This window comes from Geotrypetes seraphini, chromosome 11 (assembly GCF_902459505.1).
Source record: "Geotrypetes seraphini chromosome 11, aGeoSer1.1, whole genome shotgun sequence".
NCBI lineage: Eukaryota > Metazoa > Chordata > Amphibia > Gymnophiona > Dermophiidae > Geotrypetes > Geotrypetes seraphini.
In genome coordinates this window covers 61,877,971-61,891,637 of record NC_047094.1, presented here as the reverse complement: position 1 = coordinate 61,891,637, position 13,667 = coordinate 61,877,971, and the positions used below count along the sequence as shown (strand labels likewise).

Below are 13,667 nucleotides of genomic sequence, written 5' to 3'. Positions count from 1 at the left end.
GGTGCCATTTATAGTATCCGGACCTGCGTGTTGCCACTTAAACATATAAGTTACGGGGGGGGGGGGGGGGAGGGGGGGGGCGCTGTGGAGCCCGACTAGGATGGTCGTGGGTTAGATCAGCTCCAGCAGCCCTACCTACTATTTTCCTCTTCTGAGCTATATTACTGCTTTTTCAATTATTATTTTCAGCAGAATTTATTCTTTATATGATGGCTTCAACAAAGGTTAGAAAATGTCACAAGCCTGAGCCCTTGTCACCTGCCAAATCTACCCAGGACAAATCTGACAAGCCAGAGGCTCCCTCCATGCTTGACTTATGGGAGGCAATTCGCTCACTACAAGATATTATGACTGACACGAAAGATGCCTTAACTGAGATGAAAGACGAACTCAGCACTATACACTCTGATAGTTCAGGCTTCAAAACTAAGCTTGCTGATTTGGAAATCAAGTCTGCCACTGCCGATGCCAATATCAAGGCCCTGCAGACACATGTAAAGCGCTCTCTCCTCATTGAGCGGGAACTTGAAGACACGAGCAACCGCTCGCGCCGGAACAATGTGCGGCTGCTTGGAGTGCCGGAAAATTGGGAGGGCACTAATATACTGGCCTTCCTTGAAACATTCATCCCATCTCTCCTAAACATTAAATTTGCCAAAGACTTTGAGATCGAGAGAGCCCACCGCACACCTTCAACTCGGCAACAGCGTGATCAGTGCCTTCGACCGATTATACTCAAAATTCTCCGGTACCAGCAGGTGCTGGAGATCATGCAAAAAGCCCGCACACTCGCTCCTATTACCTTCGAGGGACACAAGATACTATTCCTGCCCGACCTTCACAAGAACACTGTGAAATCAAGACAACAACTTCTGGCTCTTCGTCCTCAACTAAAGAAGATGGGCGCTCGTTTTGGAATTTACTACCCCGCCAGAATGAGAGTCACATACCTTAATCAAACACGTGACTTCACCGATCCGGAACTACTGGCGTCTTTCATTGAAGAAAAATCTCCAACCTCCATAGATGCAGTGTGACTGTGACCGCTCTAACTCACTCATGCACTGACTTACCAGCCTCGCCAGATCGTCCCTCCATTTTGCTTCCGTTGGACATTTCGGCCTGCAATCCCTGCTTACATGCTTGCCTTCATGAAATGTTTTCTTTGACTCATATAGTTCTGTTCTCTCCGATACACCCGATCTCTCTCGGGTTTCTCTCTCGTGTATTTCCTCCCTTCTCCCACCCCCTTTATCTCTCTTCCTCGCCACCATTTTGCCTTCCGTGCTCCTCTTTCTTTCTGCACTCGTGGAAACCAGTTGCACAGCTTGTTTCCTAGCCTATTCCTCTGACTTTTCTTTTAGACGCATTACCGCTGCTTACCTCTCCTTGCTAGATGACTCACTGCATTATATAACTGATCTTTCCTTGCTACTGGCCTTTAACTGCTGTGTTTACTTAGCTTATCTCTCCCTTCACGGTCCACTGAGCTTCAATTAGGCTCTCATGTGCTTTGCTTCATATGTTTCCTTTATTGATTGCCTCTTCAGTATCAATTAACCTCCATAACTCATAGCTCTCTCTCTTTCAAATTCTTATTAACAGCGGGATCTGGACAAGTCCCGTTGTCACCCTATAACCCAACACCTTGACTCCCCATACTCCCCAAACATTATCCCAAAAACACACTGACTACAATTGTTGGTAATTAGCCGCAGCTCAATTTATTAATCATAACAATTAACATAATATAATTTCAAGTATAACATTAATTAACCTAAACACACAGAGCTCCTTCCAAGCTACCCATAAAATTCAGTGCCCTCGACCCTGCCACCACAGCAAGGGTCAGAGGGGTGGCATGTCCTTCATGCCCCATTATCCGGGTCACCTGACCCACCAGGCACGGCACCCCGCCGGCCCATCGCTCATCCCAGTAGCATGGGAGATCCGCCCCCGAGCTACTTCCGACTACCAGAAAACATGGGGTGGGTGGGAGGGAAAAATCAGCTCTGGAGGACCCACGACGGTTGAGTCCTCCACTGTCTCCCCCTTTTATACATTCGCCCCCCCCCCCCCCCCCGCGCGCTCCTAACCTCCGCCAATTAATTTAAAACTCACCCTGCTCTAACTACCCAATCACGCCGCACCTTCATTCACCGCCCCCCCCGACCGCCCCAGCCGATGGGCGACACGCAGGCCTGCCAGCCCCTTGTTATCATACGCCCATCGACACAGGGGTCTCGGGCTACTCTTAACAGCGGGATCTGGACAAGTCCCGTTGTAACCCAACACCTTGACTCCCCATACTCCCCAAACATTATCCCAAAAACACACTGACTACAATTGTTGGTAATTAGCTGCAGCTCAATTTATTAATCATAACAATTAACATAATATAATTTCAAGTATAACATTAATTAACCTAAACACACAGAGCTCCTCCCGAGCTACCCATAAAATTCAGTGCCCTCGACCCTGCCACCACAGCAAGGGTCAGAGTGGTGGCATGTCCCTCATGCCACATTATCCGGGTCACCTGACCCACCAGGCACGGCACCCCGCCTGATGAGCCCCAATGACCCAGTAGCTCGGGAGATCCGCCACAGGCCTGTGATCCCACAGGCCCCCCCCAAGAAACCGAGCAGCTGCTAACATAAACCCAGCACGCTCTCACAACTCACCGCAAAGTCATCTAAAAACAGGTCCCACCCAACATCAGACAAATGAACCTTATCTTTATGAAAAAGCCCCGCACAACCGAACTCAACCCAACCGTGTAAAATCTGCTTACCTCCCTGGGACTCAACCCACTTTCCGACCTGATGGTTAAACTTGGCCAATCCCCGAGTCCAGCGACGAGACGCCAAACACCGAGGCCGCGGAATAACATCAGACCAAATCACCCGCATACCCGGGAACCAGGCAAAAAGAACCCGTAAATCATCCTTAATGATATTGAGCAACTGCCTAGCCGACAATGTATCAACATCATTACCCCCTAAATGAAGAATAAGCACGTCTGGACGACGTGGGCAGGACCGCAAACGAGACAAAAACGGCAAAAGCTGATGCAACCTCATGCCCCGCTGCCCCCACCAGGATACCCGGATGCCCAGATGCCCCAGCCCAAGATGTCAACCTCCAGGGCGCAACAAGGCCCTCTCGCCAGCCCAATGAATGAAGGAATGGCCAATGATCCACACCGCAGTACTGCTCCGCTCAGCACCTGAAAAGCAAAAACAAATTGCAACAGTCCAGAACTATGACCCCACACCCATGCCACACAACAATCCCACAAAGTACTGAATCTCCCTTCTCCCCCGTTGCCCCCTACTAGACTCCGCCGGTCTAATGTAAGAGCGAAAGGCTCCTGAGGCCCAACGCCCCAACCGCCGGATGCCAGCTTCCGGCATCCCAGCAGCACTAGCACTGGTGGCTGCACCTATCCGGAAAGAATGCGTGCCGTAGCAACGAGGATCCTCCCTGCAATGAGCCAGAGCCAGACGCAGTACCGCCAGAAACTGAAACCTAGAAAGAGGAACCCCATCAGCATGCACAAACAAAATAGGGGACACCGCAACTCGCACCAACAAAAACTCCCGCATACAAGACACCGGACAAGAAATACAACCCGCAATCCTACGAAGTACTAACCACTGACCGCGTCCCGCTTGATCTGTCTTGGAGCTGACAACATGAATCTCCACCTCGCTGGCACCTAACTGCACATGTTGAACACACAACCCGCGCCCTCTCGCCCTGTCAGCTGCACTCACCAGCAACTCCCCCACTCTCAACGCACCAAAGAATGCAAGGGAAAAAGCCGCCCGAAACAGCCCAGCTTCATAAGGGGAGCGGGCCAAATCCGACAAAACTGCCAACAGCTGTATAAGCAAGTCATGTCGAATAGGCAAACGAGAAACAGGCCTGCAAGGCACCACTCTCCCCAGAGCACGAAGCAGGCGTCGCACCAGGAAACCCGATGCAGGACAAGACCAACCCAAAGCCCGACAGAAGAAGGTAAACCCAGCCAAACGCCCTTGCACCACCCAATGGGAAACCTTGACCCTCTATGAATCCAGCACGAAATCCTCCAGCAAGGATTCGGCCACATCCCCAGGCGCCCAACCCCTGCTGAACAAAAAGGTAGCCACCGCACGGAACCCTGCTGAATAATGAGTCCAAGTAGCCGGTGCTACCAACAGGCGGAGCATTTCCCACACTCCTTCTCGACCAGTCTCCACAAATGTGCTGGCATCGAAGAACCTTCCTCGTGAGCCTCCGGCGCCAGACAACGAAACTGCGAAAAATGGAAACGAGAAAGAGCGTCAGCAATGCCATTCTGCAAACCAGGAACATGTCGTGCTCTAAGAAACAAATTAAGACGCAGACAGCGTAAAACCAAGGCTCGCACCAACACATTCACCGATAGGCAATGCATCACCTGTCCATTAACCACCTCCACCACCCCCAGGTTATCGCACCAAAACACTACCCGCCTATTCCGCAATCTGTCCGCCCACAATTCACAGGCCACAATGAAAGGAAACAATTCCAGGAGCGTAATATTCCTTGTGATACCCTTCTCCACCCAAGCTTGTGGCCAGCGCTCAGCACACCATGCCCCCTGACAATACAGACCGAATCCCACCCCTCCAGCCGCATCAGAAAACCTCTAAGTCACAGTTAGACACCTCAGGAGCCTGCATAGGCAAATAGCCATTAAAGTCGCGTAAAAAACAAGCCCACATACGCAGATCAGCTCGAACTCCCGCAGACAGCCGCAAAAAATGTCGCTTATCCCTCACCCCAGCCGTGGAAGCAGCTAACCTACTCGAAAAGGCCCGACCCATGGGCAAAACCCGACAGGTAAAATTAAGAGAGCCTACCAAGGACTGTACGACCTGCAAAGTAGTTTTGCGTGCCGACAACACACGCTTGATAAGACCGAGCAGCTGCTGAACCTTACCCACTGGAAGATGAGTCACCAAAGCCTCAGAATCCAACTCAATCCCTAGGAAAACCAGAGACGTCACAGGACCCTCAGACTTGTCCTGCGCCAAAGGTATCCCAAACTCAGCAGCCATTGACTCAAAGGCTCCTTTTAAACGCGAACAGGCATCCGAATCCGCGGGTCCAATGAACAGAAAATCATCAAGATAGTGAACCACATCCAACCCGGACCGCTGAACCACTACCCAGTGAAGGAAGGAGCTGAACATCTCAAAATAAGAACACGAGATAGAACAACCCATAGGCAAACAACGATCGTAAAAATAAGCCCCATCAAAGCGGAAACCCAACAACGGATAAGACTGCGGATGAACTGGCAACAACCGGAAGGCAGACTCGATATCAACTTTGGCTAACAAAGCACCACGGCCTGCCCTAATAATGAGCCGCAGAGCACAATCAACGGAGGAATAACGCACAGTACAAAGATCCCGCGGTATACCATCATTCACAGAAGACCCAACAGGCCGGGATAAATTGTGAATGAGGTGAAACTTACCAGGTTCCTTCTTAGGGATTACCGCTAAAGGAGACACCATCATAACCGGAAAAGGCTGCTCCCGAAAAGGACCAGCAATCCGATCCAGATGCAATTCCTCCTCCAATTTTTTGCAGACAATGGTACCCAAATGAGTAACAGAGGACGAATTACGCGCCCGAACCCCATTCAACTCCCCCTGAAATGGAATCTCAAAACCAACGGAAAACCCGCGCTCCAATATGAGAGCCACACGCACAGGCCTATAACGACGAAGCCACGGGACCAACACACCCACCAAAACCGGAGTGGGAACCGCACTCGACCCACCCCTACTTGCCAACCCCTGTAGAACCTCCCGCTTGCTTCTTGGGGCACTTAAGAAGGGAATGCGGCTGCCCACATTGGGAACATGCATGCCGAAATCTACAGTCCGTGAAGGAGCAGCTGGACTTGTTGAACCTCCAGCACACATCACCGAGCCCTCCTCCTCCAGACCCCGCCCCCATCCCGGGCCGAAAGGGCCTCCCGCCGCCCGGAGTAACTGCCAACGCACGACCCACACCGGAAGAGGCAGCCCCAACTTTGGAGGACATATGCGTGAGCCACAGATTGACATCCTGCGTGCCCCACGACATATGGGTGTTCTCCATCTTATCCCTAAATGCCTCGTCATAGTTCAACCACGTCCAGCCACCAAAGCACTGATACGCATCAAGCACGGAATCAGCATACGCTAACAATAAACCATAATCCTCGGGACGGGCTCTCCCCCAAACACTGGCCAGCCTCATGAAGGCCCGTATCCAATTAAGAATGGACCGTGAGACTGGCAAAGGTTTAGCCGTGCCCGCCTCCCATTTGGACTTCTTCTGGCTACGCCGATGTGCCCTACCCTCCATAAGGCGAAAGATGTCTATGCAGGAACCTCGCCGAATCTTGTGCCGTAAGTTGCGCGATACCCGCTCCCAGAGCTCGGTCAGAGTGACCAACGCCAGCACACCCCTACCATCACCCTGCTGTGTCACACCACCAGGTCCCACAAGACTCCCCTCCCTAACCAGCCTAGCCCCAGTAGAAGAAGATGCCGAAGAGGAAGAGGAAGACGAAGAAGAAGACCTAATCGAAGAGGACGAATCCCTCCTGCACCGCCGCTTCCCCTTACCCTTCTTCCCACAAGTTTTCCCCCCAGTAACTACAGCAGGCGCAACATTACCCGAAGTTGAAGGTCCAGCCTCAGCCAAGGAGAGGCCGCCAGAAGAACCTCTGCCGACGCCATCGATCCTCGCTCTGCTACAGTGACGCCCCGGTCAGCAACCACCACATCTGAAGAGGGACCAGCGGCGCCTCCGCCAACAGCCGCTGACTCCAACGCCGAGGTCACCGAAGCTCTCACACCACGCTGCCGATCAGAGATGCCATCCGCGCTGCCTGTAGAGGGACCCGGAGCCACTCCCGCTGCACTCCACTGGGGATCCGGAACCATCAATGGACTCTGCGAAAAGAAACCACAACCAGGAACAGAGCCCAGAACACCGCCACCCGGCACACCCCAACCAGGGCCCCCAACCCCACAAGGCAATGAGCCACCCGTCCATCCTGGAGCAATACTACCCACCAGGAAGGGGGAAACAAACCTGAACTCCAACCCTGCTGCCCAGAGCACCAAGGGATAGTGCCATAAGGAGACCCCCAAGGACCCATGGGATTCACACCCCAAACACCAGACCCCCAGGTAGTAGAGGGCTGGGGCGACGGCTGAAAAGTCCTCCCCTGAACGCGGGCCGACCCATCCACCCCCAACAAGGGGGCTGTACACAGGTCCTCCGCACTAGCCCCTGAAGCTGCACATGGAAACCCCGACACAGCGCTGGGAGCCGGCACAGCAACCGGCACCTCCCTCACAGGCTCCTGCACGATGCTAGGAGCTGCCAAGCTGCGGTCCTCAGGCCAGACAGGTGGCTGCCCGCCCGACTTCTTCTTCCCACTGGCCTTCTTGTGTCCTGCCCCCTTTTGCGCCGCGACGTGCTCCGACCGTCCCTTCCCAGAAGCCCGCCCACTCGCACGGCCCGCAGAGTCTGCCAAAGCGATCGCAGAAAGCGCATTGCATTTAGAGCGTCGCTCAGGCCTGCCCCGTTCGAGCCCGCCTCCAACACCCACCTGCTCATCTGGGTCCTCCACCAATGAGTCCCGCGCACAGAACGAAATCTCGATCTCGTCGCGCTCCTGCTCCTCCACCGCCACCAATCTCTGAGCCATGTATATAGGTAAGAGGGCTCGCCGGAACGCAACGGAAATGAAAAAAATCAGCTCTGGAGGACCCACGACGGTTGAGTCCTCCACTGTCTCCCCCTTTTATACATTCGCCCCCCCTCCCGCGCGCTCCTAACCTCCACCAATTAATTTAAAACTCGCCCTGCTCTAACTACCCAATCACGCCGCACCCTCATTCACCGCCCCCCCGACCGCCCCAGCCGATGGGCGACACGCAGGCCTGCCAGCCCCGTGTTATCATACGCCCATCGACACAGGGGTCTCGGGCTACTCTTTTCAATTGCCTCTCTCTAGTCCTTTTCTTGGCTAATGGAATCTTATTATGACTATCCTTATAATATCTCTCCCTTCTCTCTTTCTGCTGAGAATTTTCACATATGCTTATTAATACTCTTACAATGCTAATTTGCTTCCTTACTCTTTTTTCTGTTCTCAGATGATGGTTGCTAACAGTTCTGAATTAGGCTGCTGTGTTTGCTATCTGACCTTGGCCGCCTGGCTTGACTTACTAGTTACCCCAGCTTGTTGCTGCGTTTGTAGCCTATCTCATTGACATTTGTTTTAAGTGCCTCCATTTTACCTGTTTGCTGTGAATGCACTATTCACCTGATTGGTTCTTGTCCTTTTTTCTTTTATCAAGGTATACCTTCTCAGTGTATATTGCCTTACATCCCTCACTATCTGATTATTGTTGCCTGACTGAATGTGTCATGAATCCATCTGATATTTATCCATGCCTTTAACATTTACTTCTCTCAATGTCAAGGGTCTAAACAATTGCATTAAAAAACGCAAAATTATCTCTTATTTACAGGACGTTAATTCGGACATTGTTTTTTTTTTACAGGAAACACATCTTTCAGAATCTGATTCCCATAAACTTACCCTGAAAGGTTATTCACCACCATTATGCTCACCTGCACTCAATGGGAAAAATGGAGTCATAACTTTCATACGTCAAAACCCAGCCATTTCCATTGATTTTAGTTCTCATGACATGAATGGACGTTGGGTTAGTACTCTGCTTACCATCTCGCAACAACCAGTTCGCATCATTAATATATATGCTCCTAACACGGACCAACCAGATTTCTTTACCAATTTGGCCACCCACATCCTTCAAAATCCTAATACTCCTATTATTTTAGGGGGGGGGACTTTAATCTCATCCTAGATGTAGATAAGGATAGGAAGTCCCATGCAACATATAAAAAGACCCGATCCTGGTTCACTCTACATGATATCATCTCACAGTTACAACTCATTGATCCATGGAGACTACACCATCCTGATGCTGACCGTTATACCTTTTTCTCTGCTCCCCACTCCACCTATTCTCGCATTGACTACTTTCTTGCTAGTTCCTCTCTGGTTGACCATCTCTCCTCCTCTACCATTAGAGATATTGCCATCTCGGACCACGCTGCCATCTCCTTGACTTGCAACCATTTTTCTCTCTCGCCCAAATCCAGACAATGGAGATTCAATTCCTCTCTACTTATGGAACCTGACTTTGTCATCACTGTCAACGATGCCATAAATGAATTCTTTATCACCAATTTACCTGACCAAACCTCTTGGCCTAACACATGGGACACTTTTAAGGCTTACATACGGGGAGTCATCATCCAATATTCCTCTCATCTCCACTCTGTCAGGAAAAAACGAATCAAGGATCTGGAACAACGTATTCACGTTGCAGAGTCTACACATGCATCTGATATATCTAATATCACTGCCCTAACGGATCTCTGAAAACTTCGTTTCGAATATAATTCCTTACTCAGTACTGCAGCAGCTAGATCAGTATTTGTTCAAGCATCTACATATGCGGAAAATAACAAGACCGGCCACTTGCTTGCGAATCTTCTAAATAAATCTTCTAACCAAACTTCTATCCCTTCGATCAAAGACCCCTCCGGTGCTCTTCTTACTGGGACATCTGCTGTGTCGTCTCAGTTTCTCTCCTTTTACCAAGCACTATATTCTTCTGACTCCTCTTATTCGGCTACCTCTATGGACTCTTCTAGCATTGCAACATCCGACGGTCTCCTCATCTGACTTACCTCTTCTTGATAAAACATTCACAGCACAGGAACTCTTGGAAGCAATTACTTCTCTAGCTCCCAAGAAATCCCCAGGACCAGACGGACTGACCACCGAATTCTATAAAGCTTTCCATCAGACATTATTACCCCACATGCTTGCTTTCTTTCACCATCTCTGTGCTCATGGGACTGCTACGGGCTCCTTCACGGAAGCCACGCTGATTGTTTTCCCAAAACCGGGAAAGGACCCACAGGACGTTAAGAACTACCGTCCTATCTCCCTCATCAATGTCGATGCCAAGATTTTTGCCAAAATCCTGGCCTCTCGTATGCAATTTGTTCTTTCCTATTTAATTAGTCCGGACCAATCCGGATTCTTACACGATCGCTACTCATCTAATAATACTCGTTTATTTTCTCATATTCTTCACCATACAGACTCCAATCCAGATAGACTTCTGATTATGGCATTAGATGCTGAAAAAGCCTTCGACCGTGTTGAATGGCCCTTCCTATTTCATACGCTTTCCCGAAACATTCATTCGCATGATCAAAACCCTATACTCCCACCCCCAAACCAAAATTTTGATTAATGGACATTTAACTTCTTCCTTTTCACCTTCGAGCGGTACCAGACAGGGATGCCCACTTTCACCTCTCCTTTTTAATCTCGTACTTGAACCTCTTCTTATAGCCATCCGGAATGATTCTTCTATTAAGGGATTCCATCATGACTCTTTCTCTGTTAAACTTTCTGCTTATGCAGATGATATCCTTCTCTATGTCACTCCAGAATCTTTGCCCTCGGTCCTATCCCAAATCCACCGCTACTCCGCTATCTCCGGTTACAAGCTAAATATTTCTAAGTCTGAAATTATGCCATTAAACTGTATTGACGTGCAGACAGTGGTCACAGGACAGGGATTTCTTTGGTCTCCCCAAAAAATAAAATATCTCGGAATCTTCTTTGGTCCCTCCCTAGACTCCACTATACAATTTAATACCGAACATCTTATTTCAACCACCCTCACCTGTACTCACAAGTGGTCTCCGCTCAATCTGATGTGGTTTGGTCGTCTTTCTACTATTAAGATGATGATCGTTCCTAAAATCAATTATGTTCTCAGCATGCTCCCCATACTCCTTCCTCATGCTGTTTACGCCCGCATTGATAAACTCCTTGTGGACTTTCTATGGCAGGGAAAACAACCTAGAATTGCGCTTAAAAAATTGAAATCCCCCCGTGAATGGGGGGGTGTTAATTTTCCCTGCTTCAGAGGTTATCACATGGCCTTCTTGATGACTCAGGGCTCTCTTTGGCAAGATTCTAATCCGATCTCAGTCAATCCTAATTGGTTACAACTTGAACTGACTTTGACGGATCCACCTTCTCTTAAGCATGCCCCTTGTATGGCTCTCACTGCTTCTATTAAAGCTAACCCCATTCTCAAGAGTACATGGTCAGCGATTTGTTATGTGGACTCAATCTCTTCTCATAAATGGGCAGAATCTTCGTTAGCTCCCGTCTTGAATAATCCTCGTATCACAATCAATAAGGAGATGGTGGCGTGGAAGAGGTGGCAACAACAGGGGATTTGGTATGTTCATCATCTCCTCCAGAATGACCACTGGCTTTCCTTTTCTGACCTTATGGTCAAATTCCACATTCCTCAATCTCAATACTTTCTCTGGATACAGCTTCATCATAGCCTCAAATCTGCCTTTCCATCTCCTATCTCCCTTGCTGTTCCTCCTGACTTACCTAACCTATTTCTTTCCTATTCTACCATGAAAGGTCAGACATCTAAATGGTATAAATATATCCAATCTCACACCACCACACCTCCCCCATGATACCATAGCGAAATGGAATGTTTCATTACACACTTCATTCACTGAACATTCGTGGCTACTCATGTGGCCCAAACTTCTGAAGTCACTTCGTTCAGCCTCACACGTACAAACAGCGATATTCTTATACCACAGGGCCTTTTGGACCCCGGCTAAGTCAGCCAAAATAAATTGGTCTTATGATGGTTGTTGCTGGACATGTAAGTCCCCTGATGGCTCCTTACTCCATATGCTTTACACATGTACACATGTCTCATCTTTTTGGTCTAATGTGTGATCTACAATTGCCCGTATCTTTCATATCACCGATACTTTTTCCTTTGACTTATTGTTTAATGGCTCTTCGATCCTATCCTCCCCTTTATCCATCACTCATGAACGCCTGTTAATTATACTTTTATTCACTGCTCTCTCCACCATCCTGCACAATTTGAATGATACCACTAAACTACATGTCAATTTATGGTGGAACTCGATATGTCTCCTTGTGAAATACGAATGTCATTTTGCTGAACGCAATAACTTCATGATCTCTTATACAAAAACTTGGTCCCCTCTGCTTGAATATTGCAAATCAGTCTCATGAATACTGAATATTGTTACTCAGATTCTTGACTTTAATATTCATTTCTATATTATATGTTTTTTGCCTCACCCTTAGTCTTCTGAATTCAGGCACTTATCAGAATATACCATGTTCCAATACATTTTATATATATCATATTCTTTTATTTTAGATTGGACATGTCCTTCTGATTTTTCTGGTACATTATTTGAGCATTTCACCTACTGTGGTTTTTTTTTCTTTTCTTCATTACCCCTTTCTTGAACTAATGTCATCACATCTTTATTTTGTTATGCATTTAATAATCTGTGATCATTATTCCTTTGTGGATGCACTTCACACTTGTTAATGATATTGTTATAATGTGCTCCTTGTTGGAGCACTCACATTGTTGGCTTTGTATTTTTTCTCTACTTATAAAATCAATAAAACACTTTGAACATAAAAAAAAAAAACAATGCATATAAGTTACAGGTTTGAGTGGTGTCACTCACAGAATGCCCCAGATCATATCTCCTTTTTGTTGACAAGCAGATAAATTCTGGCACACTTGTTGTAAAGTCCTCTAGACATAACCCATGCTGGATAGCTGCTGTCCTTCAATTAGACAAGCCTATGAGAGGTTATGAACAAGCTCAGGGGTTCTCCATTTTGATCATCCATGTCAATGTCTCCTCAACATATTTCTCCTGCTCAGCTTGCACATGAAGAGTATTGCACAGTGGTTTTTCTATCCCAACAAGCTTTGTAAATGTCTCTGAGAGGCGTAAAATTTAAAAAGCACAAAGTTGACAAATGCACCAGAGCTCCCAACAAAGATGGAAATAGTTGCCACATAAATTTCTTTTGGGGGGTCAGAGAGTTAACAATTCAGTCAAAAACATTTTCCTTCCCCGTGGAGGCAAAATACTCCACAATACCAATAAACTCTCCTCAACCAAGATTCTTTTATGGAGGGAAAAATTACCCAATGCAGCAAACCTAGTTCCTCCTCACAGCAGCAAGACAGGTTGGAACACAACTTTCACAGCTGCCTAGACCTCAGCAGATTTGGGGCACTTATAGCATGTATTAAAAAGCAAAACTAAATGTGCACAAAGAAGCATTTGTTCAAAAGAATTCAGGGGGAAAAAGTAAAACAGGATACCATGCCCATTCTATCCTACTCAGACTGCACCCTCCCAGACACCAAAGCAATCCACCACTGGTTTGCTAATTTATTACAGAGGCTCTTGCAGAAAAGCTCTAGCACACTTTAATGTGACCCCTCATAAACTCCCCAATAAAGTAGTTCTTAATGTCAAACGTGAAAACCTTTTGCTGAGTTGTCTGTTTCTCAATATGGCTGCCTACAGAGCCTACCACAATCATAATAACATAGAAAATGATGGCAGATAAAGACCTAAATGGTCCATCCAGTCAGCCCAACAGTCAA

The 13,667-nt window shown here is 48.1% G+C and overlaps 1 protein-coding gene across 1 annotated transcript in view; it reads left to right on the top strand.

Moving 5' to 3' along the window:
- LOC117369416 (sialic acid-binding Ig-like lectin 5) overlaps positions 1-13,667 on the top strand; it is a 295,784-nt gene that overhangs the window by 169,498 nt on the left and 112,619 nt on the right. The gene's annotated exons all lie outside the window — the stretch shown is intronic.